Below are 27,976 nucleotides of genomic sequence, written 5' to 3'. Positions count from 1 at the left end.
TCCCATGCAGTGTCCCATCTGATCCCATTGATACTTCTCTCCTCTGTTGTCCCATGTAGTAATTTGGTAGAAGCAATTGCCACAGCCTCCCCCTTGCTTCCTTCTTTCGACCACATACGAGTCTCAAGTTTTATTATTGCAATAAAAATGCTTTATGTTGGCTTTTCCCAAGAACATAAAGAGCTTACACACTGCTACAAAACAGTCCTTTCTCGACCATATATTCGACATTATTTGCTGCAGATTGTTGGTGGTCCTTTGCCTGACTCCAAGCGCTCAGAAAACCAGAGTCAACAGGTCGTTTTATGGATGTGTTTAGTGGCTAAGGAGGGGAGAGACCTGCCCCTCTTTGTGTGGCCGTGCTAGACCGGAAGCACAACTGAACCCGTGTATGTGGGGGATGGACCCCAGAGAGACCACACAGGTGATTCCCACCTCCTTTGTGGGCCATGAAGCACTGCTCTGTGGAATTGTCCCCTGTGCCTCACTCGGGAGGATTTCTCAGGTGGAGAGACTGGGACCGGAATAGCTGATAGCCTAGTGGGTAGGATATTCACTTGGGATACGTTAGTCCCTCCTGCCTGTTTCAGAGGAGAGACCTGAAACTGGCTCTCCCAGTTCCCAGGTGAATGCCCAAATCACCGGGCTATAGAATCAGCATTGCTTTCTTGCCCAATTAAACTTACACAAAGTGCAACATCTCTCTAATGGGAGAGTCTGACCCTACAGCTTGTTAGAGCAGTCAGCTGGGATGTGGAAGACACAGGTTCAAGTCCCTGTTTCAAATCAGGCCAAGCAGGGGTTTGAATTAGGGTTTCCCACATCCCAGGCAAGTGCCCTAATTACTAGGGTGGGTGGTTTTTTTTAGAAAGGTCTTAATTTGGTCCTGTTGTGGCACAAAACCTAATGCCGAAACCTTGACAATTTTCTGAAATGGAATTCTTGTTTTCTGGCCAGCTCTGCTGAAAAAATGGGCTGGACCAAGCACTAGAAATCAGACAGTGGGGAATGATGGGGCACTGACAGTAGGGATTCAAGAAAGGCCTGACCAATCCAATGAAGCCAATGAGAATCTTTCCATATTTTTTAATGGGCTTTGGATCAGGCCCTGTGTGATGACATAGATCTCTGCCATGGACTAACTCTGGCTCTCGACCACAACTTTCAGTCTCTCTCTCCCAGATGTTTTATATTTGCTGCAGTGGCTTTGGAGTTGCTTTTACGAGTGTCCTTGAAATGTTCATGCTGCCCACCTCGTGCATATTTTCCTGCCACTAAAGAAAACTTCTGTTGCGAAGTCCATAATCATTCCTGCACACCACAGGTCCCACCCTTTGCGGTGAGCGGGGCTGCTGTACCGGATGACAAACAGGGCAACTCTGGAGTGCTTGGGTCTGATTCTCCATTCTGGCCGAGTCACATGTCATGCAGGAACAGGGGCAGGGGGGCAAAGATGGCTTTAAGTAACTTTTGCATCTCCTGTATGGCCCGGTCATCTGGGAATGTGCCCAGCCCCTGGTGTATGTTAGAGCAGCCTCAGGACTGATCTAACTTATGATCAGCTGCAATGGTCCTCTGTGGAGAGTAAAGAATAAAATTGTCAGAATCATAGAAGAACATAAATTGTTGGGCAAAAGTCAACATGGTTTCTGTAAAGGGAAATGTCGTCTTACTAATCTATTAGAGTTCTTTGAAGGGGTCAACAAACACGTGAACAAGGGGGATCCAGTGGACATAGTGTACTTAGATTTCCAGAAAGCCTTTGACAAGGTCCCTCACCAAAGGCTCTTACATGAATTAAGTTGTCATGGGATGAGAAGGGAGATCCTTTCATGGATTGAGAACTGGTCCTAGGACCAACCCTATTCAATTTATTCATAACTGATCTGGAGAAAGGGGCAAACAGTGAGGTGGCAAAGTTTTCAGATGATCCTAAACTGCTCAAGATAGTTAAGACCAAAGCAGACTGTGAAGAACTTCAAAAAGATCTCACAAAACTAAGTGATTGGGCAACAAAATGGCAAATGAAATGTAATGTGGATAAATGTAAAGTAACGCACATTGGAAAAAATAACCCCAACTATACATACAGTATGATGGGGGCAAATTTAGCTACAACAAATCAGGAAAAAGATCTGCTTCCCTCACCCTGGACTCAGCCTTGTCGCTCAGGGAAGGGGGTTTGGGGAAAAGGATCCCCCCAGCACTCACCAGCAGCAGAGGAAGTGGAGCAGCCCGGCCCCAGCCCGCTCCACTCCGCCAGCTCCCAGCCCCAGTGCTCCGCTTCCTGCCACAGGTGAGTATGGGGGGCATCCTTTCCCCAACATCCCCACACTCACTGGCAGCAGGAAGTGGAGCGCCGGGGCTGGGAGGTGGTAGAGTGGAGCGGGCTGGGGCCGCATCACTCCTCTTCCCACCACTGCTGAGTGCAGGACCTTTCCCCAGCCACCCCCCAGCGACACAGCTGGGGCTGAGGCTACGTCACCCCGCTTCTTACCGCAGGTGAGTGCGGGACGGCGTCCTTTCCCCAACCTCCCCACACTCAGTGGCAGTGGGAAGCGGAGCGCCGGGGCTGGGAGGTGACGGAGTGGAGCAGACTGGGGCCGTGCTGCTCTGCTTCCTGCCGCTGCCGGTGAGTGCCTTTTGGGGGGGGCAGGGGTCGGTGGATAGGGGTCGGAGCAGTAAGGGGGAAAGGGGGTTGGGTAGGGGGTGGGGGTCTCTGGAGGGGGCAGTCAGGGAACAAGGAACAGGGAGGCCAAAGCAAGTTTGATATAACGCGGTCTCACCTAAAACACAGTGAGATTTTTTTGTCTCCCGAGGCCCGCGTTATATCGGGATAGAGGTGTAACGCACATTGGAAAAAATAACCCCAACTATACATACAATATGATGGAGGCTAATTTAGCTACAACTAATCAGGAAAGAGATCTTGGAGTCATTGTGAATAGTTCTCTGAAGACGTCCATGCAGTGTGCAGCAGCAAAAAAGCAAACAGGATGTTAGGAATCATTCAAAAAGGGATAGATAATATGACAGAGAATATCTTATTGCCCTCATATAAATCCATGGTACACCCACATCTTGAATACTGTGTACAGATGTGGTCTCCTCATCTCAAAAAAGATGTACTGGCATTAGAAATGGTTCAGAGAAGGGCAACTAAAATGATTAGGGGTTTGGAACGGGTCCTACATGAGGAGAGATTAAAGAGGCTAGGACTTTTCAGCTTGGAAAAGAGGAGACTAAGGTGGGATATGATAGAGGTCTATAAAATCATGAGTGGTGTGGAGAAAGTGAATAAGGAAAAGTTATTTACTTGTTCCCGTAATATAAGATCTAGGGGCCACCAAATGAAATTAATGGGCAGCAGGTTTAAAACAAATAAAAGGAAGTTCTTCTTCACACAGCGCACAGTCAACCTGTGGAACTCCTTACCTGAGGAGGCTGTGAAGGCCAGGACTATAACAGGGTTTAAAAGAGAACTGGATAAATTCATGGAGGTTAAGTCCAGGGGCGGCTCCAGGCCCCAGCACGCCAAGCGCGTGCTTGGGGCGGCATGCCGCGGGGGGTGCTCTGCCGGTTGCTGGGAGGGCGGCAGGAGGCTCCGGTGGACCTCCCGCAGGCACGCATGCGGAGGTTCCGCTGGTCCCGCGGCTTTGGTGGACCACCAAAGCCACGGGACCAGCGGACCCTCCGCAGGCACACCTGCGGGAGGTCCACCGGAGCCACCTGCTGCCCTCCGGGCGACCGGCAGAGCGCCCCCTGCGGCATGCCGCCCTGCTTAGGGCGGCGAAATGTCTAGAGTTAAGTCCATTAATGGCTAATAGCCAGGATGGGTAAGGAATGGTGTCCCTAGTCTCTGTTTGTCAGAGGGTGGAGATGGATGGCAGGAGAGAGATCACTTGATCATTACCTGTTAGGTTCGCTCCCTCTGGGGCACCTGGCATTGGCCACTGTCGGCAGATAGGATAGTGGGCTGGATGGACCTTTGGTCTGACCCACTATGGCAGTTCTTATATTCTTACGAGACCAATGTGCTTCAGCTATATGTCCTGTGTGCTGGGGAGTCACAGAAACGGGCAGTGCTGACCAGTGCAGCAGCTCTATGCATCCCGGGGAGCTGCCTTACACTGTGGGTATTTCCCGGGGGCCTTTCGTGTCCCCTTCGTTGCACTGTTATTCTGCTAGATTAATGGGAAAGAGCCAGGGCAGGGCGAGAATTGGACCGTCTGGAAGTACAATCTCATATTGCCAGTTCCCTTGCGCCTATCAGGAGCCCTAAAAGCCTTGTCATCCGAAAGCAATGAGGGGACGCTGTGCCTCCTTCCAGGGGAAAGGCCATGAGTGGTGTGGAGAAAGTGAATAAGGAAAAGTGAATAAGGAAACTTTGCGGTACTTTGCGATCTGCCATCCCATCAGCAATGGAGACTGCTGACAAATGAACACAGGGGTCGGACCCTGAATGCAGAGCGGAGCCCCATCCTGAGTGACTCTGATCTGCCTCTAATGGACGACCTCGCTCATCACACTTTGTCTAGGCTTGTGCCATCTGCCAGGCCAATAGAGTCTCATTGCGTTGAACTGAATCGATTGTCCTTGGATGTCTGATAGGGAATGTCTCCGGCTGCCAGCCAAGTCTCAGGGTGGTACAGCAGGGATAAAATGGCAGGTTAAAAATAAACATATAAGGCCTGATTCCCCACTGTGATTCTCCAATTTTAGTCCAGGACAACACCACTGAAATTAACAGAGTCAGACCCACCTCGTGCTGGAGCAAATGCATCCAGAGATTAGGCCCATAACTGGTAAAATAATATGATTGCATTTTTTTTAAAGGAAAAAAAAATGGACCAGTTTAAATTCTGAGTTTAGCTCCTGGATATGAGATGTTTGTGTAGCCATTTGGGGTGCACTGGTCGCAGCCAACAGAAAACATATGGAAGCACTTTCAGCCCGAGGATCAGATAAGTTGATAGCAGAGACGGGAGGGGTGTTCTCCTGCCAAAGCAGAACCCGCATGGCTCAGTCCCGTTGCTGGGCTGTGAACCCACAGCGGGAAGGAGGGGTGGGACGGGGATTAATTCGGACAAGCTCTCCCCTTCGTGCCTGCAGGCTGCATGCGTAGTACCAGTTGGATGTTCTTGGGCTCTCCTGTTACACATCCCATTTTGTTGTCCTAATGATTTTCCCAGGACCTGCTGCAGCTCTCGCGGAACTGCTCAGGTATTGCCATCTGGCCCCCACAGCGGGATTGCTGTGTGCCAAGGACTCCGGGCTGGCACCAGGGGCTGGGCAGACTCCCTGAAGAGCAGATTGCACTCGCAGTGTGTTACAGGGCTTGTCCACAAAAACCTGACGCCGCCTGGCCCCGGGGCCGGAGTCAAACTCAAGAGTGAACAGGCTGCTCTGAGAAAAAAGAGTGAGAGGCAGCAGCCGAGACCCAAGGTACTGAGACCGTAGGGGAGCTAACAGCGGGGAAAAATTTGCATCCCTACCCGAGTAGTGTGAGCAGAGTTTGGGGGTGGGGGTGGGGGGGCATGTTGGAGGATAAACTAGCTCTCTCACTGCACTGATGAGAAGATAAGGGGTGGGTGGATGGCTAAGGCGCTCAGCTAGGGCTCAGGACAGGGGATGGGCTGGTTTTTTTTTAGCAGGTATGGTTGGAATTGTACACATGGGTCTCCCTTGAGAGTCAGCCCGTACAGGAGGAATATCTTCTCTTCTACACATAGGGACATCACTCCACTGCCCCCCTTAGTCACTCAGCTGGTAACTTAGCTGACCTGGCCTGGGATGCTTTGCAAAAGCAAAACAATTTGTGGGCAACCAAAAAAAACCCACCTCCGCGGTTGGCTCCAGTTGGCACCATAGTTGGCTGTAGTTGGGACAGGGCAAAGTCTGAATGGCCAGTGGAGACTGACTAATCTGCCTTCCTGCTGTGACGCAAATTGGGGTCATGAGGATGGGAGGTCAGCGTTGGGTAGCGTGCCCTGCTGCTGTCCAGCTGGACCCGTTGGGTGGAAAAGTTGAGGTCTGCACTTTCTGCTGTGAGGAATTCACTCTGTCGGTAAAGCATCATGGAGCTGTTCCAAAGATTTAGTTCCATGGATAGGTTTTGAAACCCACAGAGCTCGATAAGGTTCATGTTTCACTGTTAATGCAAGATGTTCAGCCCTGGCACGAGCTGCCACTAGCATTGTCGCTGCGTACACTAAGGCTGCATTTGTCCTATCATGTCTTCCTCCCCCTCGTGCTTCCCAGCAGCACCTAGGATTCATAGAACCATAGAAGTGTAGGCTGGGAAGGGACCTCAAGAGGTCATCTAGTCCAGTCCCCTGCACTCAAGACAGGACTACGTAATAGCTAGACCATCCCTGACAGGTGTTTGTCTAACCTGTTCTTAAAACTCGACAATGACGGAGATTCCACAACCTCCCTAGGCAATTTATTCCAGTGTTTAACCACCCTGACACTTAGAACATTTTTCCTTATGTCCAACCTAAACCTCCCTTGCTGCAGTTTAAGCCCATTGCTTCTCATCCTCTCCTCAGAGGTTAAGGAGAACATTTTTTTTCACCCTCTTCCTTGTAACAACCTTTTATGTACTTGAAAACTGTGATCATGTCCCCTCTCAGTCTTCTCTTCTCCAGACTAAACAAACCCAGTTTTTTCAGTCTTCCCTCATAGCTCATGTCCTCTAGACCTTGAATCATTTTTTGTTGAGTTCCTCTGGACTGTCTCTAATTTGTCCACCTTGCTACCACCTGCCCTTAGAATGAGGAAGCATTGCCGGGGCTCCACCAGCCACAGGCTGTACAAGCACTTCCCTCTCAGCCCACACGGCTCCACTGTCTGTCTGCATGGATAGGCCTGCTCCAGTCCCCGAGTCCTCCCAGCACCCTGTCATGCCCAGCCCCTGCTGCCCTGGGCCATCCCACAATTACCAGACCCGCTGTTCCCAAAGCATTAGCACACCCCAGCTGACCAGTTACTTACACCTTGGACCACAGCTCTGCTTAACGTACAGCACCGTAGGTTTGTCTGTAGAGAAAGCAAGTGTCAGATCATGTAGCAAAGAACAGGGATTTGAATGTTAGCAAGCAGAAACATGGGAGACAAAGGCTTACCTAGACAATAAAATTGCAACACACATTCTAGAGCCTACACTTAACAAACAGGACATTATTATGTCATCAGAGCAAAACCACACCCCGAATCCTTCCAGCGCATTACGGGCGCGCTTGGCTGCGATCTCCTGTTCATGAAGCAACCCCACAGTCAGCTTCCCCTCTATGTCTGCTTGTCGTGTCCTCATACTGCTTCCCACCACATCCGTGCACATGCGCTTGCACTCCGCCAGGTAAGTACCAGGGCATCCCTTTGCAACCCCAGCTGTCACACAACAGTCCTTCGCTCTTTACCTGCACCTGCCGTGTGGTCCTCCCTGCGGATTTTGCAGTCTCTGTTCAATCTGGATTAGCTGGTGGCTCAGTATGCAGATAGGCATCCGTTGTGAAGCATACAGTACTCAGTTGGCATATAGGCTGATCAATAAACATCTCCTGCCTGTCTGAAAAGTGCATGTTTTTGACCTGCTTTAACTCACGGACCTTAAGAACATAAGTTCCAGTATTGTACACAACCCCTTAAAGATTGGCCTCACACACATTTTGCAATGGTTATGGTGGCCAGTTATGTGACTGGCCCTCAGCTGAGCCTCACACTTCACCCTTTAGTGAATTATTATTGATATAATTGACCCAGGGGATCCCGGTAAAACTCTCTGCACCCTCTTTGCCCCCTGCCAATTGGCACCAAGCAGTGCCTGGGTCACAGTGTACAGCTGCGTTCCCACTTACCCCCCTGCCCTCCATGGCAAGGGGCTCCGTGTGTGCCTCAGCCCCTCCTGGTCATTTCCACCTTCCCCCATGCCCTGGATTTTGTGTGGTCACGTTTTCCCCATTCCAGGATCCCCTCTTCTCCCCCCACACACCATGGCACAGGCTCTGGGTCTGTCCTATTCCCCCTTCCCCCACTGCAGTCTCCGTTCTCTCTCCATGCCAGTGGCTGTGTCTGTCACCCCTTCCTCCGATTCCTATCTCCCTCCATGCTGAGTCTATCTGTTCCCCTTCCCCATCCCCCCATGCCAGGCTCTCCATTCCCCACCCCCCATGCCAGCAGCTGTGTGCAAGTTTCGCTCTTCCCCATCCCATTCCTCCTTCTGTCTGGGAGATGCCATTCAGGATGCCAACAGGTTACGCTGTATTGGGAGGTTGGCAGAGATGAGATGTATGCTTGTGCTGGAAGGCAGCAACGGCTGCCCTCAGCCTGAGGTTTGATCACAGACAATTGCAGAGGTGCTTGAGGCTGCGGCTGTGCTGAAGAATTCACAGGAGCCACATGTGCCCCCCTGTAACGAGGTCCTCTGCCCGCCTCTCTTCCTGGGGCCCATTGGCTGCCCCAATAAAGCACAGAGAGGCTCCTCCTTCTGCAGCACCCGTGGCTTTATTTACACCATGTTCTCCCACCACCAGTGATATACTATATACAGCGCTTGCAGGCCTGACAATCTCCTCTCCTAGACAATGTCTGCCCTCAGCCTGGAGACTGACCTTCCCCTGGCCATCCCCCTTCTTTTGGCTGCCAGCCAGCTTTTATAGCCCCTGAACCCTCAGGCACAGCCAGTTCTAACGGCCAGGCACCAGACTTCTCCCTAGCCCCAATCTATTTCCCCTGATTGGGGCTGGCTGAGCAGGGGCTAATTAGGCGCCTTGCACCAGCACCCTGCTACACCCCCCTTTCAGTTTTCCCAAAAATCAGTAGGGGGTCTGACCGCTGCGGCCTAGGACATGCCCTGCAAGTTTTATAGAATATCAGGGTTGGAAGGGACCTCAGGAGGTCATCTAGTCCAACCCCCTGCTCAAAGCAGGACCAATCTCCAGACAGATTTTTGCCCCAGATCCCTAAATGGCCCCCTTATGGACTGAATTTATAACCCTGGGTTTAACAGGCTAATGCTTAAACCACTGAGCTATCCCTCCCCCACACCCGACTAGTGCTCCAGGTAAGTTTGGAAATGACCAGCTGTGGCATCCAAAAGTAATTGCATTACATACAGAGAGAGAGAGTCAAGTGCAAGGCTGCTGCAAGCTTGGCCAGCTGAAAGTAGGACACTAGGACCGCTGGGTTCCAGAACTTGGATTCCTTTGATTGCATTCCTTGCTCTGATACTGACTGACTATATGACCTTGGGCAAGTCCCTTAATCATCTCCTTCCACCATAAAGAATGGCTACCACCTACTCTCATAGAGAGGAATGTGAACTTAATTAATTAATGCTTGGAAAGAACTTTGGCATCCTTGCACTCCAGAAGTGGAAAACATTAAGATTGCTACATGTTTAACATGGTGTCTGGCTTTATATGCAGTCACATAAAACTATTTTTAGGAAAATATTTCAAGAGCGACCTAATAACTTGATTTATTTGGCTTCCACGGGGTGGCCAATATAGGCAAAACAAACAATGTTCTCCCCCCCTTTTTTTATTTTTAAAAGACGCTTCCGTGCCAGAGAGTGACACAAAGGCGGTTAAAGCAACAAGGAAAAGTTCAGTGAGAGCTGAGAAAGGACAGTGTCTTGAAAGGATTTTTGACGAGCAACCTATATATATTCTCCTCACCTTCCTTAGCTTTGGCACATCTAATGCGGTGTTCACCCATCATCTATAAAGTGTTAATTCATGATGCATGACATTGCTGTTATGATCTTTGCTTGGCTGAAAGGAGCTTGACATGGAAAAACACAACAAACACAGAATATCTCATCATGAAGGGGATTGAGTTTCTTTTGCACACATTAGGGGTGGGGGAAAGACTCATAAATTTACAAATGCTACAGCCCACAACGCTGACAAAGCCAAATGCGAGCAGACTTGGTGCATGTGATTTTCTGATTCATCTCCATGCATATGCATTTCATTGTTAGAGGCCATCAGCCAGATATTTAAGGCCAGATCTGAGTATGGAAAACTGCATTAAAATTGTAGCACTATCACTCTAAATGCTTTATGCTTCAGCCACAATCCAGAGGACATGCTTCCATGCTGATGATACACGTTAAAAAAAAAAGTGTTAATCAAATTCTCCTTGGAGGAGACTTTTATGTCTCCTGCTCTGTTTTACCCATCTTATGGAAGTCTCGCCTGATGACCCAGCATATGTTGTTCAATTTAAAAACACTTCATTGCAGATTTGACAAAATGCAAAGGTACCAATGTGAGATGTCTAAAGATAGCTACAGCACTCAACCCAAGGTTTAAGAATCCGAAGTGCCTTCCAGAACCTAAGAGGAACGAGGTGTCAGAAGTCGTAAAAGAGCAACACTCTGATGCGGAAACTACAGAACCCGAACCACCAAAAAAGAAAATCAACCTTCTGCTGGTGGCATCTGACTCAGACGATGAAAATGAATGTGTTTCAGTCTGCACTGCTTTGGAGCGGTTGAGCAGAACCTATCATTAGTATGGAAGCATGTTCTCTGGAATGGCAGACAAAACATAAAGGGACATACAAATGTTTATCATATCTGGCATTTAAATTCCTTGCAAAGCCAGCTACAACAGTTCCATGCGAACCCCTGTTCTCACTTTCACATGACATTATAAATAAGAAGTGGGCAGCATTATCGCCCATCAATGTAAACAAACTTGTTTGTCTTAGCAATTGGCTGTACAAGAAGTAGGACTGAGTGGACTTGTAAGCGCTAAAGTTTTACTCAATTTTCTTTTTGAGTGCAGGCATGTAAAAAAAATTACATTTGTAAGTTTCACTTTCACGATAAAGAGATTGCACTACAGTACTTGTATGAAGTGAATTGAAAAATACTATTTCTTTTGTTTATCTTTTTACAGTGCAAATATTTGTAATAAAAATGATAATATAAAATGAGCACTGTACACTTTGTATTCTGTGTTGTAATTGAAATCAATATATTTGAAAATGTAGAAAAAACATCCATGATACATTAAAATTGGCATTCTATTATTGTTTGAGTGCAATTAAAACTGCAATTAATCATGATTATTTTTTAAATTGAGTTAATTTGTTTTGCGGTAATCGCTTGAGTTAACTGCGATTAATTGCCAGCCCAAGTGGGAATATATGTATGTCATAGGTGTATGGATAAGGTAGATGACGGTGTGCAAATTTCTGCCCCTGTTGGGATTAAAAAAAAAGCAGAGTGCTTTGGGGACTTTTGTCATGCTCATCGCCATGAGATCAGTCCACTGATTACAACAGGAACAATAGTTAGGGGTGATGACATAACAAGTGTGAAAAATTGGGATGGGAGGTGGGGGGTAATAGGCGCCTATATAAGACAAAGCCCCAAATATTGGGACTGTCCCTCTAAAATCGGGACATCTGGTCACCCTAGTAATAGTGGAAATGCAAAGATAGTCTCATGTTATTGAGCTTATGTACATTTCAGCGGGTACAATCAGTGGGCTCGATTGTAACTTGTGCGGGGACTAAGGAGCCCCCCCCTCCACACACACACACACACACACACACACACACACACACACACACACACACACACACACACACTTCATCCCTGCATGGGATACTCACATCTTGGGTCTGGCGCACAAAAATAAATGAGTGCTGCATGCTTGTTATTTCCAGCCGGAGTAGGCGGGCAGAGAATGGGTGGAGCCTCAGCTTGGCTCTGCCCATCCACCAGCAAACGTAGCTGAGCGGGCACACAGAATCATAGACGTGTTGGGCTGGAAGGGACCTCAAGAAGTCATCAAGTCCAGCCTCCAGCACTGACATGGGACCAAGATAACCTAGACTATCCCTTCCAGGTGTTTGTCCAACCTGTGCTTAAAAACCGCCTCTGACGAGGATTCTACAACCTCCCTTGGAAGCCTGTTCCAGAGCTTAACTCCCCTTAGAGTTCGGAAGGTTTTCCTGATATCTAACCTACATTTCCCTTGCAGCAGATTCAGCCCATTACTTCTTGTCCTACCTTCAATGGCCATGGAGAACAATTGATCACAGGCCTCTTTAAAACAGTTTTGTAACATATTTGAAGACTGTTATCAGGTCCCCCCCTCAGTTTTCTTTTCTCTCAGCAGCAAAATTCTAAAGTATCCCCGTGCCCCCACAGCAAAGAAGAAGCAAGGAGGGAATTGTGCCTTGGAAATGTGTCTCTGCCTCACAGCCGCTCCTGGGGCAACACCTGGGGTGGTGCAATTTACACCTCTCCCTTTCCTCATGGTTGCTCCCAAAGGAAGAATCCTACCCAATGACAAGAGTGCACAGAGAAATAAGAAAACAAAAGGGAACCCTATGGGGGTCTGCTCTATTAGGAACACAGGAAAAAAGATAAATCAGTCCAGATGTGAAAGATCAGAATCAGCAGGGAGAGGGATTTTTTAAAGAGCCTGAAAAGAACTTTACAACTGCTGGTGGGCAAACTTGAAGCATTTTGCATGGTGACTACAAAAGACCAATGAGCCAAATCTTACTCTCAATTACTCAGGTGCAAGCCCATTGTCTTCAGTAGAGATTTGCAGATACCACTGTAACTCCTTGGATCTTGGCATGACTAGGAATTGAACCAGGGAGACTCTGCAGCTAAAAAATAAAGCACAAGTCCCTCTAGTTCATATTGAGGGACCAGCACCTGTAAGATGGGAGCCATAAAGGACTCAGATCCTTTGTGGCTCAGCACTCAGTAGGACAGGTGACACATACAGACCCAGGGATTGGTTCCATAATGAATTCAGCCCAGTAACTTTCAGGGCTTTGCCCTGTCGAAATGGAACTTGTCCCCTTGAATGTTCAGTTTCTTCAGAAAGATGAGGGCAGCGAAATGCCTACAGCTCTAACCGCTGTATCGGAATCCCCCTGTGGACTTTAAAATCAGCAGAGCTGAGGTATTTACTGCAGAGAGAATGGCTTTTTTATTGGCCATACCATCAGCCGGAGAAGTAGGGGCGCTTGAAGCCCTTGTAATGAATGAACCTTTCCTAAGGTTCACGGCACATGTCATGTGTTTGGGAAGGCCAGACGCTTGCCTTCGTCCCTTCAAGGTAATATCCGATTTTCGTTCGGTATTCCAAGATAAGACTCAGATGTCTGAGTCCCAAACCACACGCTTTGGGGAGAACATGTTACATCCTTTAATGGCTGTTTGGAGAGTATTTAAAATCATGCTCTAGAAGAACCAAATCCTCCAGGAAGGCAGGCTTTTTCCTTTCACTCCATCAAGGCAAGCCAGGCAGGCAGAATTCCAGCTCTGCTGTCCCTAGCTGCATAACCCATTCAGCCTACAGAAATATTTTCCTTGTGCATGTCCTTTTTGCTTTTCCATTCCCTTGCCCAGCATGTCATATGTAGACCGAGCCATGGCTCTCATTTGAGAACACCACCACCATTTGGCCAAGTTTGTATGTAACAGCTACATTATTGTTATTTAAAGACTGCGGGATATGGTGGAAATCAAAGCCTGCCGTTAGCTGCAGCCTGCGGTTCATCCCTATCCCTGCAGCCAACAGCCTCGCTTCCAGTATGGGGGGGGTTACCCATTTGATCTCTGCAGCCAAATGCTACCCCGTCCTTACACAGCACCCGCGTTTACAAAGGCAGTTTGGTGGACATCGCATGCACAAACACCTTTAAGGCCTACTTCTGGATTTACTCTTCAGTGATTGGAACAGCCCTCACAGATTCCACATCTCGGCCTGCTTCATCGGGTCTCCCATCCAAACAGCTATAGACTGAGTGGGACACGGTGTGCTCCGTTATTGTGGCTCCCCATAGGCAGCCCCATGATCCTAACACCCCACCCCAAGAAGCAGTGAGTTGAGAGGAAAAATGCATCGCAGTTGGTCCTCCAAGCTTGCCTACAGAGGACTGCCTGGAGTGGCCATTTTGGAAATCACCGAGAGCTAGTCCTCCAAGAGCTAGAGGGGCTAGCAATAGCCCATCAGGGCCCAGATAAAAGGAGCTGCTTGGCCTCAGAAGTTCAGTTCCTGGCTGGGATGAGAGGGGGAAGGGAGGGTGCTCCTCTCTGGCTAATGGAACTTGAGGCACAGTCAGAGTTTGTTTTCTGGCTGCATTTTTTAAAGCTGGGTTTGAAGGGAGAGAGAGGCCCTAAGAAACTTTACCCTGAGATAAGAGTGAAGCTACAGGGGCCAGATGAAAACATGTCCAGGGAACAGCAGCAACAAATTGAATCAAGCAGTATGTGGCTGCTAATTATAGGGTCCCTGGGTTGGAATCTGGAGTAGTGGGTGAGCGTGGGTTCCCCCACCAGCCACAGGCAAAGTGGCATAAAGCCCAAGAAGGGAGACAGGACTTCTTGAGAGCCCAAACAAGGGCCTGAATTTAAATATCCCAGAGCTGGGGCTGAAGACCCCAGCAAGGGCCAATAGATTGTATAGTTATACCCTGGAAGAGGTTCATTTGGACTTTGTGACTTGGCCGGAGGGGCCAAACCACAGAAGACCCACAAGGTTGGTCTGCAAGGGGGCACCAGGAGTGAGAATAGGACTGTGGCACCGCACCCCGCTGCTCAGAGGTGTTCAAGAGGTCAGTGCCCCGTTACACCAAGATTGTCCAGTGTTTTCTGTTTTCAGGTGCCCGGCTTGAGATTCGTTAAAATGACCAAATTTTTCAGAAGGCAGCTGCTTTGCACTTTCTGAAAATCAGGCCCCTTAGCACAGTCTCAATTTCATCCACAGCATTAGTAGCGCCGGGCAGGAAGTGGTTTCCTGTCTCATGAAAACTGAGATTTCAGAAATATTCCCCATCTTGAAACAGGAAGAAAAGCTGAAATCTTGACAATTTTCACAAACAAAAAATAAAATGGTTACATGGAAACATTCATTTAAGATCATTTCAATTTTTTGACCATTTACTTTTTTTTAACTATACTTAACTTAATTTTGTTAAAAAAAAAAGTTGTTTTGAACCAGAAAATCAGACTTTTTGTTTCAAATATGTCAAAACATTTTGTGTCACCAATTTCAAAACATTTTTGTTCAACACTTTTTTGAGTTGAAAAATTCATGGAAAGCTACCTTTTCCCTTTAAAAAGTTTCAGTTTCAACTAAACAGACCCAATTTTTCAATGAAAACTCAATGGCCAGCCCTAATTGTCAGTCACTTTGGACAATCTTGACATTGCACTGTAGATCAACATATAAATACGTGTATGTATTTGCAAAATAGAATCTCATTCAATCACACATGGCTAATAGACTCATCCCATTATTTTCTCTCACACACACACACACACGCACGCAGAACCCATCAATGTCACCCCCCTTCTAAGCCAAGATTTAATAAAATATATTGGAGTGTGGTCTCATATCAGAATATACTCCAGTCAGTCATTGGCATGTTACAATTATCTTAAAATGGACAAAATAAATGGGGGAAAGATATATTGTGCAATATATTTTTCTTTTTTTTAAACCATGTGTTTTCTCTTCTTTGCAAAACTCACTAATTCACATCAGGTCTCTCAGTCATTAGTGTTCATTAGAGACGTTTGTTATTAAATGTGATGTACAGGTTTGGGGTTTTGCAGGGAAAAAAGACCGTGATTTTTGTTGCTTCCGTAACTCCTACCTGCTGAGAGTGGCACTCTGTCTCCCCCTAGTGGTGGCTAGGCCAGCTAAAGATTGATTAGCCTGCTACCACCCTGGTTAAGAAAGAAATACATTTTTTTCAGCAATGGGTTTGGGGAAATTTCCTTCTCCCATGTCACTTTATACATTACTCAGACTCTCACCCGGGGATGCCTTTGGCAACCCAAAGGAAACACCTGTAAGGCCTGTATCCCTGCACTATGGCAACGATCACCATCGTTCCTTCAGCTGATGGTTACTATGCTGAGCACATTACTCACACACCGGTCACAAGATCTGGTCAAGAGCCTATGGAATCAGCTGGGTTTTCAGGGCTTGATCCAAAGCCTACAGAAGTTAATGGAAAGGCTTCCTTTGATTCCAGTGGGCTTTGTATTAAGTCCTTAGTTTGTGTGTGGGGATATATATATATATATATATACACACACCACACACACTACAGACACTGTGCTCCATATACATATCGGGGAGAGAAATGTAAGGGCTCAGTGAGATTGATGATGGGAGAGGAAGAGAGAGGGGGAATGATATGGGTGAGCTCGGCCCAGTGCTCTCCCTGAGGGCAAAGCAAGACTTCTTAGGCTCACGTGGCTTGTTTCCTCCCTACTGTGCAGGTAAGTATGAAATGTGCAGCCTGCATGCAAACATCCAGGGGATCTGTGATGCTTATAGTGGGACACAGGGGGTGGAGGCAAGCAGTGGTGCACAGCCTATGAAGGCACGCAAAGCTCACCAAGACAAGCAGTCAGTGCCACCAGCAATATGGACTCCATGACTCAGTGGTTTGCGCATTGGCCTGCTAAACCCAGGGTTATGAGCTCAATCCTTGAGGGGGCCACTTAGGGATTTGGGGCAAAAATCAGTACTTGGTTCTGCTAGTGAAGGCAGGAAGTTAGACTCCATAACCTTTCAGTGTCCCTTCCAGTTCTGAGATAGGTAGATCTTCATGCCTTACTTCAGCATTGTAGTTGCATTGACAGCAGTTATTTATTAACTTGCCAAGTGTGCCCACTGCAGACCTCCCCACCATGCATGCATATACAAAAGCCATATCAGCTAGCAACTGCATTGGCATTTTGCATTTGCTACCTACAAGCAGGAGGAGGTTGAGGGAGCCATGTGTGCATCCTGGTTTCCATTAGCTCCATTGCACGCAGGGCAAGTCCATCACAACTTTTCTATCTAATAAATCTGGCCAATGACTGGGCAGCCTACTCCCCCGTCTTCCCTGCCTGGGCCAGGAGTGTCTCATAAGTCAGGCATTTGAAGGAGATAAAACAAGTCTGTGACCCAGTCAATGGAGCATGTCCCACAGCTTGCAGACGTGGCTTCTCCATTCTCTAAGGCATGGCAGATGCTACAGGGCTGATGCCCAAGGAGCCTTTAACATGTCACTCCCTCCTTGGAAATGTAGCCATTAAAATGGGATTTTCACTTGACAGAACTTACCTGGGACAAGGGAGGGGCTGGACAGTCCATGAGGTAGATGCTCTGTAACCCTTTACATTTTTAGGCCCTGGAGACAACTCCCCTGTCTGTGTAACCTACCCTTGGACACATGAGAAGCCACTTTCTTTTAAACGCCTCTTGGGGCTGGGGAAAGGTCAGTCCAGAATCATAGAAACGTTGGACTTGAAGGGACCTTGATAGTCCATTTAGTCCAGTCCCCTGAACTGAGGCAGGACTAAGTATTATTAGACCATCCCTGACAGGTGTTTGTCCAACCTGTTCTTAAAAACTTCCAGTGATGGAGTTTTCAAAACCTCCCTAGGTAATTTGTTGCAGGGCTTAACCACCCTGACAGTTAGGAATATTTTCCTAATGTCAAACCTAAATCTCCCTTGCTGCAATTTAAGGCCATTGCTTCTTGGCCAGTCCTCAGTGGATAAGGAGAATAATTTATCACCTTCCTATTAATCACCTTTTACCTACTTGAAGACTGTTATCATGTCCTCCCTCCCTCAAATCCCCCCCCCAAGTCTTCTATTCTCCAGACTAAACAAACCCATTTTTTTCAGTCTTTCCTCGTAGGTCATGATTTCTAGACCTTTAATCAATGTTGTTGCTTTCCTCTGGACTTTCCCCAATTTGTCAATATCTTTCCCAAAGTGTGGTGCTCAGAACGGGACATAGTACTCCAGTTGAGGTCTCATCAGTGCCAAGTACAGTGGAACAATTACATTTTGGGTCCTGCTTACAACATTCTTGCGAATACATCCCAGAATAGCCGTACAATGGGGATTATAATATGGATCTATCTCTACAGTGTTGTTATTATTGTTTATAGTACAATAGCACCTAAAGGCACCAACTAAGATCGGCATCCCATTGCGCAAGGCACTGTACATACATATAGTGGGAGGCAGTCTTTGCCCCAGAGAGCTTACAGTCTGAATAGCTAATACAGACAAAGGCGGGAGGAAGAAAGTGCGATTGGCCCCATGTTATAGTTAGGGAAAGATGGTAAAGAGAAAGTGACTCACCCAGAACAGCTATTGCTGAACTAGGAATTGACCACAGATCTCCAGAGTCCGGGGTCAGCGCCAATACCTCTCCCCCTTACTTGCTGCAACACCTGACTAAAAGAACACATGTCCACTAAGGCCCAGCTCCTCCAAGATATTTAGGTGCCTCATTCCGACTGCAATCAGTATGATCATTGAGATCGCAAGGCCGATTCTGAAAAACACAGCAGGCAAACAAAAGGCAGGACTAAGCATTAGTCTTACGACTATTTTTCGTGGCTGTTTTTCATTTGCATTTCTCCTTGCCCAACCCCTTTCCTAAAATCTGATGAGCCAGTAGGTCCCTTTCATCCGCTGGAGAGACAGGACCTAGGAAGTTAGCAATTAACCCTTGTTCTCCACTTTGTAAGTGGTTTCCGATGCTGCCTGGGAGTCCACCCATTAAGGAAGCTTTTTTTACACTGGTGTATGTTAGGAGCACCTCTGCTGAAGTCAGTGGTGTTAAATCGGTGGAAAAAAGTGGTCAGAGAGGAGATTCAGCCCCTTGTAATTTACTGACGCATGGTGAAATTCATGGAGGTGCAGCGAGTCGGCGTAGGGCACTCCAATTAGGGCTTCTGTGGGATTGAGATAGTACACAGGCCTGTCCAGACAAACTCCTCCCCAAAGTATTTATCTCAGAGTGAGGTGAGAACAACTTGGGGACTAACGTGTCTGGAAGCTGCAATCCAGTCCTGCGCACTATTTCCGTTCCACTGGAGCCCTTGCAGGATGGGCTTATGCTGGCCCGCTGCACTGCAGTGAAGCTGCTGTTTTACCACAGTCGCCGATCACCGATAAGCATCAGCATTATTCAAAATAGACTCTTCTCTGGCCACAGCAGCTTTTAACAGCTTAAACTGGATCCTTTTAAAAACACTTTGTTCTTTCTTCATGCTCGGCCTGCTTGTTGCTGCTGGCTGGCTCAGTTTCATTTGTTTCTTTAGTTTATTTATTTTTTCATGTTGTCGGTAATTGGTTTTAGCATTTCTGATATAAATTTAACCACTAAATCCAAATATTACAGGTTCTTAAAGAGAAGCAGCAGTGGCCTCCTCAGCAGGCCGCTGGGCTAGAACTCAGGGGTTAAGTGCTAGTTTTGCCACTGATTTCCAGTGTGACTTTGGGAAAGTTGCTTTGGGCTGGAGTCACCAATGTATTTAAATGCCTACATACCTTTAAGGATCTGGGCCTTACTCTCCTTGTGCCTCAGTTTCCTACCAGCAAAACCTTTGTCTGCCTTAGATCTCTGTCCGTAGTACTGGCTCTAAGTGCAAGTATGAAGAATGCCTAGGCCAAGGGGGTCCTTACCTTACGTAGGAATTGCATGTGCTACCATAATATTGCTAACAACAACATAGCACTAAGTTAGCACTGTCTGAATATCCTGTTAAGTAATTTGAGGTGAGCCTGAACCAACAGCCTAGATCCACCCTTTAGGGAAAGTTTAGATCTTTCTCTCTGCACGCAAAATTCACCAGATACAATCAACCTTTTCATAATGCCATTAGTAACCGAAAGTCAACATGGCAACCAACACATATGACTTCATATTAAACATAAGCCAGAGCACGGGGTCTCTGTTAGCCAGCACTCTGTGCTCCTGAGCTGAGATACTCCCCAGAGGTGGCCAGCAGAGTCGACTGACCTAACCACCAGCCAATATTTCTGGTTCTCCAGCCAAGGCGTCCCCTTCCTGTCACAGCTGGAACTGGTCAGCCCTGGGCAAGCCCAGAGTCATGTCCCCACCCCTTCACCCAGGCCACTGTTATTACCAAGCCTTACCTCAACCTGTGCAGCCAGTCAGTGGTCACAACCGGCGCGGAGTGTGAATTCTACCACTAAGGACTACCTGAAGTAGGAGGGTTTCAGTCCCCACATACATATTATACTGAGTAATTTTATTTTTTGAAATGGTGTTAGAGCTATTGATCAAATATTATAATGAAATGGAAATAGCACAGTTCTAAACATAATTTACATTTGTTTTAAAGCTTATGCAATGTGAGGAACAGAATTGACCAATGACATTGGCCCAAATCCTCAATGATATTTAGGTGCCTAATTCCCATTGAAATCAATGGGAGTTAGGAGCCTAAATCCTGTTGAAAATCTGGGCTGTTGCATTTATTTCCACTAACTATATTCCAATAGGATTATTCAGGCATCCTTCAAGTCATCAAGAGGCGACTTGATTGCAGTGTATGACAGGAATTACAGTACCTTCACGGGGAGCTACTATTCCGTACTAATGGACTCTTTAATCTAATGGAGCAAGGTGTAACAAGAACCAATGGCTGCAAGTTAAAGCCAGAAAAATTCAAATTAGAATCAAGGCAGACTTTTTGACAATGAACGTGATTATTCACGCAAATAAACTACCAAGGAAAGGGGTAGATTTGCCATCTCTTGAAGTTTTCAAATCAAGAGGTTTTTAAGGCCCGGCTTGACAAAGCCCTGGCTGGGATGATTTAGTTGGGTTTGGTCCTGCTTTGAGCAGGGGGTTGGACTAGATGACCTCCTGAGGTCCCTTCCAACCCTGAGATTCTATGATTCTGAGACTGGGTACATTTCTCGAAGACACGCTTTAGTCAGACACCAGTTACTTGAGTCAATAGAGGAGTATCTGGATGAAATTCACGGGCCTGTGTTACGTAGGTCAGACTGGATGATCTAATGGTTCCTTCTAATCTATGGAAGTTTTCCGGAAATCTACTGTTAGTATCACGTATTGTATTGTTACATTCATGACATCCATTGGCTGTAATCAACCATGTAACATAATGCCCAGTGGTTATATTTTGGCCTTAAAACGCTTCCTTTGTTTGGGAATATGTGTCTACCTATTGTGACAAAGTTCCTCCTCTACCTTTGTGGGTCCTGCGCTTATTGGCGGATTTGCTCACCTCAGAGATCTTCCCCTCTGGTGGAACCCACAGTCTGGGTCAACTCCTCCTGTGTCTGATCAGGAGTTGGGAGGTTTGAGGGGAACCCGGGCCCGCCCTCTACTCCGGGTTCCAGCCCAGGGCCCTGTGGATTGCAGCTGTCTATAGTGCCTCATGTAACAGCTGCATGACAGCTACAACTCCCTGGGCTACTTCCCCATGGCCTCTTCCAAACACCTTCTTTATCCTCACCACAGGATAACGCTTGTACTCCTCAGTCTTCCAACAGCACACCCTCTCCCTCTCCCTCTCAGCTCCTTGCGCCTCTTGCTCCCAGCTCCTCACATGCAACTCACTGACTAACTGGGAGGCTTTTAACTAGTTCCAGTCAGCCCTTGATTGGCTTCAGGTGGCCCAATCAATGTAGCTATCTCCACTGCCTTCTAGAAGATCTTAATTGGCCGCAGGTGTCTTGATTAACCTGGAGCAACTGCCATTTGGTTACCATGGTACATGGGATTTGGTTACCCTGTGGCTAACATACCTGTTCCTTACAACTTTACTGTAGCCATCTGGCCTTGCCCCATCACACTATGCAACCTGCTAGGTTCAAAATTAGTGAGGCATAAACCTTGAGTAACTGATTTGTGAAGATCACACATGAGGTGGGATTTGTGAAAGCACTGAGCATTGCCCTTACTTTGCTCCCAGAGAAATCAATGGGTGTTTACTTCAACAGGGACAAAGTGAGGTCAACGCTAAGCACTTTTGACAATACCACCCATGTAAACTAGGGGTGAACTTCTCTCCTGGGCACAGATCCAGCAAAAGGCATCTTGAGCCTCACACATCAGGTATCTCACACCAGCCATGACACCCTGTTCTTACAAATGCTGACATGGGCTATTGAAAGAAATTCACAGCAAACTGTCAGACTCAGGTAGGGTGACCAGACAGCAAATGTGAAAAATCGGGACGAGGGTGGGGAGGGTAATAGGAGCCTATATAAGAAAAAGACAAAAAATTGGGATTGTCCCTATAAAATCAGGACATCTGGTCACCCTTGACTCAGGCAGGCCTCACACCAACAACTTGTGAAGCAACTACAGCAGACATCCAGTTTTGTAAGGACTGTTTCTTTGTTGGATAAAGATGGTGGGAGATTCCAAAGCAGCTAATGAGAGGGAAGGACCTAAAGGGGTTAAGAGCCAGATTCTTCTCTCATTTAAACTGGAGTAATTCTGCAGTGACGTCATTGACATCAGTCAGCCTGTTGTACTCCAGTGAAGTAAATGGAGCTGTGCTGATTTACAGAAGCTGAGGATCTGGCTCAGTCAAGTTACTCCAGCATTACAGCACTGTAACCGAGATCAGAATGCGCCCCGAAGGGACGACCACCAGAGGATGTTGTGTGGCTTCAGCTGTTGCTACTAAAGGCGACCGGTCAGCCATACTGCTTGCATTTCTTACTGCAAAGCACAGAGTCCAGTATGTGTCATTGGGCTGATATATAGATCTGTTTCCTTACCAAAGCAAAGATTGAGAGCAACAGTGATTGCAGCTGTCAGCGTGTGAGCCAGGATGCCTTTTGAAAGATTGACTACAGAAACCTTTCAACATCCTCAATAAAAGAGCGCCAGAAGGGGGAAAAAAAAGTTTTCAAAGTTAAGATGCCAAAAACACAAAACAAAAACAGCAGCTGGGAGAAATAAAGAAGGTCCCTTTGCCATTTTTGCTTTGTATGACTGAGCGAGGCAGACCCCATAAAGTGAAAACACACAGGCCCTCACTGGAAAAAAAATAATAAGACCTCAAGCTAAATTTGATTCCCACAAGTGCTGGCTCATAAGGGCCCACGTAAGGGCCTAACTCAACTAAGCGAACTCCCACTGAAGCCAAGGGGAGCTGAGGATGCTCAGTATCTCCTCGCAGGCGCCCAGCACCGTGCAGGATTGAGCCCAGTGACTCTAGTGCTTAATGTGGCCTAAGCTAAAATGAAACAGGAATGTGCCGAAATGACGGTATCCAGCCTGTCAACGTATCTCCTTCTCACGCTTCCTCATTTATGATTCATTTTGGATTCCTCCCTGTCCACCAACATACGCCAGTCATTCTGAATTCCTGTGACCAAACTAACGGCTTGTTCCCTCTCTCTCGTTTCGAGCTATCTACGCTTTATATCGCACAGTCCTGGGCCGGTTCCTGACTTGAGCAGGGACGCTCCACTGGTGATTCATTCGGTGGCACTGTCATCTCTGAGTCACTGGTAAAGCACTGTCCTTGCACAATGCTAGTTTAACCCGAAACAACATTCTTCCTCGTTTGCTGAGCGAAGCTGTTGAGCAGCGTTGCCTCAAGCTGTCAGGCAGCTACCAAGGGTTGCCCTACAGATGCCTGTGGTTCAGTAGAGAGAGAAGCGACGGCCCTAGACTATAGGCCTACTTTTGAAATGGGCCTCAATTCTGTACAGCCTCCATTTTGTGGTAAAACAATTTCTATCCCTGGAGCATCCTAACACACCAGCATGAGCTGTGACATTTTTAGGTCTAAACAAGGTGTTTTGAAGGGTTCCATGATTAACTCTGCAGTCGAGGCAATTGGTCTCCTGGTAACGAAGGCTCTAATTCAGCAAAGCACTTAAGTCAGTGGGCCTATACACACACTTAAGTGCTTTGCTGAGTAGGGATGGGCATAGTTAAGCACGTGTTTCAGTGCTTTGCTGATTCAGGGACTAAGGCAACTGGCATTATAGGTGGTGGGGTACAAAGAAAAAAAATCTCAAGTAAAGTTCTCTTTAAATATTCCTGCAATATGTGACACATGCCGAATACATGTCGGAGTAAAGGATTTATTGGCAGGCAGCAGAACCGTTGGCACTGCTGTATAACCCACTCTCGGTGTCACCACTTCTGCCCAGCCCAGTTAGCCCACATTCATGCTAACGCCTTTCCAAGGCATCATCATGTAGCCTCTCCTTCTCTTATTTTATATAATGGTTGTAAAGTGGTCTGAGATTCTTCTGGACGAAGGGGCGCGATAACCACGTAAGATGCTATTGTCGTCACGGTAGTGATAAAATCTGGCCATTGTTGTGTTACTATTGCCTCACATTTGCTAATGGTCTCGCATTCTCCAACTAATTCCCCACGGTTCCAAAATCCCTATGACTGGCTGCACGGCAAACAACCATGATTTATTGAGCCCACGGAGAGGAGGTGTTTTTTTGAAAAGCCATCCTCCAAACTTACATACAAAAGGGAGATGTTTTTGTCATTAGCCGGCTCTCAGTGATATGACTGGAAACCTCACTTGAGATCATATTATGAAGGAATTTAATATTAATACCAGAATATTCAGGAAGCTCTTCCCACGTCAGACAGCTCATTTATACTCACTTCCATTAACGTGCCCCTGAAAAACTCCTCCTGTGCCAACCTGCTGCTAGTGCTCACAAGTTCAGAGAAGCCAACACCAAAGCCATAGTTTAAAAGACAAAACCGTGTCTAGGAATCACACCCTTGCCTAAAGAAATCTAAAGAATTATTCATACCACTCCCGAACTATCCTGTGTGTCTTTGCTGATTGGTTTATTCCAACAACTCACCCTTTGCTCCGTTGCCCGGCCCCATTTTTTTGGCACTATGAAGCCTGGATTATTTTTCCTTCCTGGATGGCTGCTCGCCGCATATTTGTGTGTCTTTGAGTGAGAAATGATGCCATAAAAGTATTGTGGTGAGAGAAGATGTTTTGATTATAATCTGTCTTCTGAAATCCTAATGTCGCCAGCTGGTTCAAGGGCATTTGACACAGGCCTGCCTAGAGGCCGGTGCTCATAGAGTTGAGAGGTCAAGTGACTTCAGCGGTCTCTGGATCAGGCCCTAAAGCGGCTGTATACTGAAATTTGGGTGCAGTAGTGCCACCTAACTTTCTATTTAATACATCTTAACAAGCCATAACCTACTATGTCTGCTGGGCTTTTCTTACACACTGTTTCTTCATTCTGTGACATTCCAGTTTTTCTTTCATCACAGCAATCACATTGCATCTTTTCCGGTGTTCATTTTAGCACCACCATCTGTTCTTTCCCTTTTTTTCTCTCCCTCCATTCCTTCTTACACCTTTTTCTTTTCCCTGCATTACAGTTCCTGTTCTCCGGCTCCTCTCCTGTGCATTCTGCCCCTCTCTCTCTCTCCTCCCAAATCCCTTTCTGTCTCATACACCTTGGGCCTGATTCTCAAGCCACTCTGGCAGAGTAAAGGGGTTAAATTACATCTGCATCCACTTTAAGACTCCCTTTACATGGCCAGAAGGAAGACAAGCGGCCTTGAGGTAAAGGAGAAGCAGGACATTTAAATGTATTGCCCAGAGCCAGGGGTGCAACTTAAAGATGCCACACTGGGTGGAGAGATAGCTCAGCATTTGACCATTGGCCTACTAAACCCAGGCTTGTGAGTACAATCCTTGAGGGGGCCATTTGGGCTAAAAATCTGTCTGGGGATTGGTCCTGCTCTGAGCAGGGGGTTGGAGTAGATGACCTCCTGAGGGCCCTTCCAACCATGAGATTCTATGATGACAGCTTTCCAAAAAGTTCTGTTCTGGAACTGGTGAAGGTTGGCTGAGCCTCACCCCTCTTTGAAAGCAGTTATTGTGTCATTATGCAAAACTACAGTCCATGCTTGTGACACATTGTGGGGAAAAAAGCAATATGCTTTGGGCACACAAAAGGGAATGATTTGTGATCTGACTGGCTTCCTCCATAGTTGCTCCTTTGTCCCCTTCTTACTCATTGTTATGCAGGACATGAGTTAAAATAATAACATATGAAGATGCACCTGTCTCCTAGAGCTGGAAGGGACCTTGAAAGGTCATAGAGTCCAGTCCCCTGCTTTCACTAGCAGGGCCAAGTACTGATTTTGCCCCAAGTCCCTAAATGGCCCCCTCAAGGATTGAACTCACAATCTTGGGTTTAGCAGGTCACTGATCAAACCACTGAGCTATCCCTCCCCCTGTTGCAGCCAGTGGCAGGTCAGTTCTTTAAAAAGGCACTGTCCCCAGGAATTGCTCCCCAGTGACTGCCTATCAGAATCATCTGACACGGATGTTATCTTGAGGTAATTACCAGAAGAGTGGGGCCCAGGGAATGATACAGTTTAACAGCATTTTCCACAGGCACCAGAGAAGAATCTGATCTTTTCTCACAGGCACTGGTGGACACTGTTCTTCTATGATCTATGATTATTAGCGTCATTGCAGTGGCTAGACACCCCAAGGGAGATTGAGGTGCTAGGTGCTGTACAAACACACGGGGAAAGAGAGAGAGCCCCTGCCTCACAGAGCTTGCAGTCAAAATAAGCAAAGGGTGGGGGAAAAAGGAGTGCTGTTGAAAGACAGGGAATTGAGTCACAGAGAAATGAAGTCACTCACCTCAGGCCACACAGAAAGTTTGTAAGCACCAAGACTTGAAACCGGGCCTGTTTGAGCCCAGGCCATTCTCTTAATAACGAGGCCATCTTTGCACCTAAGTGGAATACCTCAGGGTAGCCTTTTCATTTCAGCACTGTCTTGAACTACAGCCATCATGCAAAGCATTCAAATATTTGTGGAGCTGCCTCGAGGCACGACTGAGTCCTGGAAGCAGCCACAGAGCACGAGGGCCAGGAGAAACTGATGGGGAGCACACCAGAACGTCTTAGCTAAGCAAGCACCAATTCACACCTGTGGCCTGCAGTCTATCCCCAGTAGCTAATAATAAAGCCTTTGCGTTTACACACAGCCGTTCATCCCCAGTGATCCCAAAGCACTTCACAAATTACACAGGCAAAGGTCATTTCCCCCACTACCGAAAGGCAGTCCTCTCTGGCCGCAGGACCCCCGTGGACCACAGCCCGAGGCAGAAAGGAAGCTGTGGCCAAGGATAATGGGGGGGGAACCTCCCATTCTTATGAAATATTCCTTTGGATCTTTAAATATCAGGCTCTTGGCTTGTAAAGTCTTGTCCCGAACACGCCAACACATTAAACCTCCGCCTGCTCAGTTTGTTCGCTTGGTGAAAGGCTGAGCTGACACCCCGTAGGATTCAAAGCTGTGGTTCCAGGGAGTCTAAGCATGTTAAACCTGATGCTTAGCCAGCTAAGCCATCCCCTCTAGCATGCCCTTTTGGTGGATTAGATGTGCTGTTTGTTCATTGTTTCAAGGCACTGAAATGACTCACACTGAATTGGTTCCCAGGAAATCTCGCCAGGTGAGGGAGGGTGACATTTACCAGGGGACCGATTCAGTGGCATCTACTGTGATAACAAAAAAAAAAAAAGAAAGAAAATAGAAACCCCCAAGCCTCCCTGAGCCTTATCTTTCCATCTCGCAGCAGCACCGTGGATCAGCGAGCGGCGCACAATGGAAGTGTTCCAGCGTGCCACCTTGAATGATGGTGTTCCAGTATTCCTGAACCTTCAGTCAAAACAATAAAAGGCCAGCGACTTCGCAACTGGTCCGTTCAGGAATGCCTGGGAAACACTAAGCCACCTCATTCTCCCAGCTCTCAGCTTGTGGGCCACTCTAGAGAGGCAGCTACACACCTTTGCTGTTATCTGCTGCGACTGCTACACCGGGTGATTGCAGCCCGGGTTGGCATTCCCATGCTAGCTTTCACATAGCTAGCACAGCTACAACTAGCAGTGAAGATGCAGTGGCATGGGCCCTGAGACAGGCTGTATAAGCGCACCAGGGATCCTGGGTAGTCCTCCTGTTGCTAGCCCATGCCTCTGCATCTTCACTGCTATCTTCAGCAGTGCTAGCTGGAGCTAGGTTAGGCTTACCTGTGCTGCTATTACACCTCCATTTACAGGGCAGACAGAGTCAGGGGGGCCAAACCTTTAGCCAACGTAAATCACTGTAGCTCCATTGGCCTCAGTCAATGATCTGA

The 27,976-nt window shown here is 47.2% G+C and overlaps 1 long non-coding RNA gene across 1 annotated transcript; it reads right to left on the bottom strand.

The window, feature by feature from the left end:
* Positions 1–92: 92 nt before the first annotated feature.
* Positions 93–27,976, bottom strand: LOC123364846. Its single transcript, XR_006577312.1, has 5 exons — positions 27,870–27,976; positions 7,422–7,570; positions 6,997–7,041; positions 5,842–6,061; positions 93–1,575 (listed from the first exon to the last, which is right to left on the bottom strand). It is a non-coding gene; the product is annotated as an uncharacterized LOC123364846 (long non-coding RNA).

Source organism: Mauremys mutica, chromosome 2, assembly GCF_020497125.1.
Source record: "Mauremys mutica isolate MM-2020 ecotype Southern chromosome 2, ASM2049712v1, whole genome shotgun sequence".
Taxonomy (NCBI): Eukaryota; Metazoa; Chordata; order Testudines; family Geoemydidae; genus Mauremys; species Mauremys mutica.
This window is presented reverse-complemented; position numbering and strand designations above follow the sequence as displayed.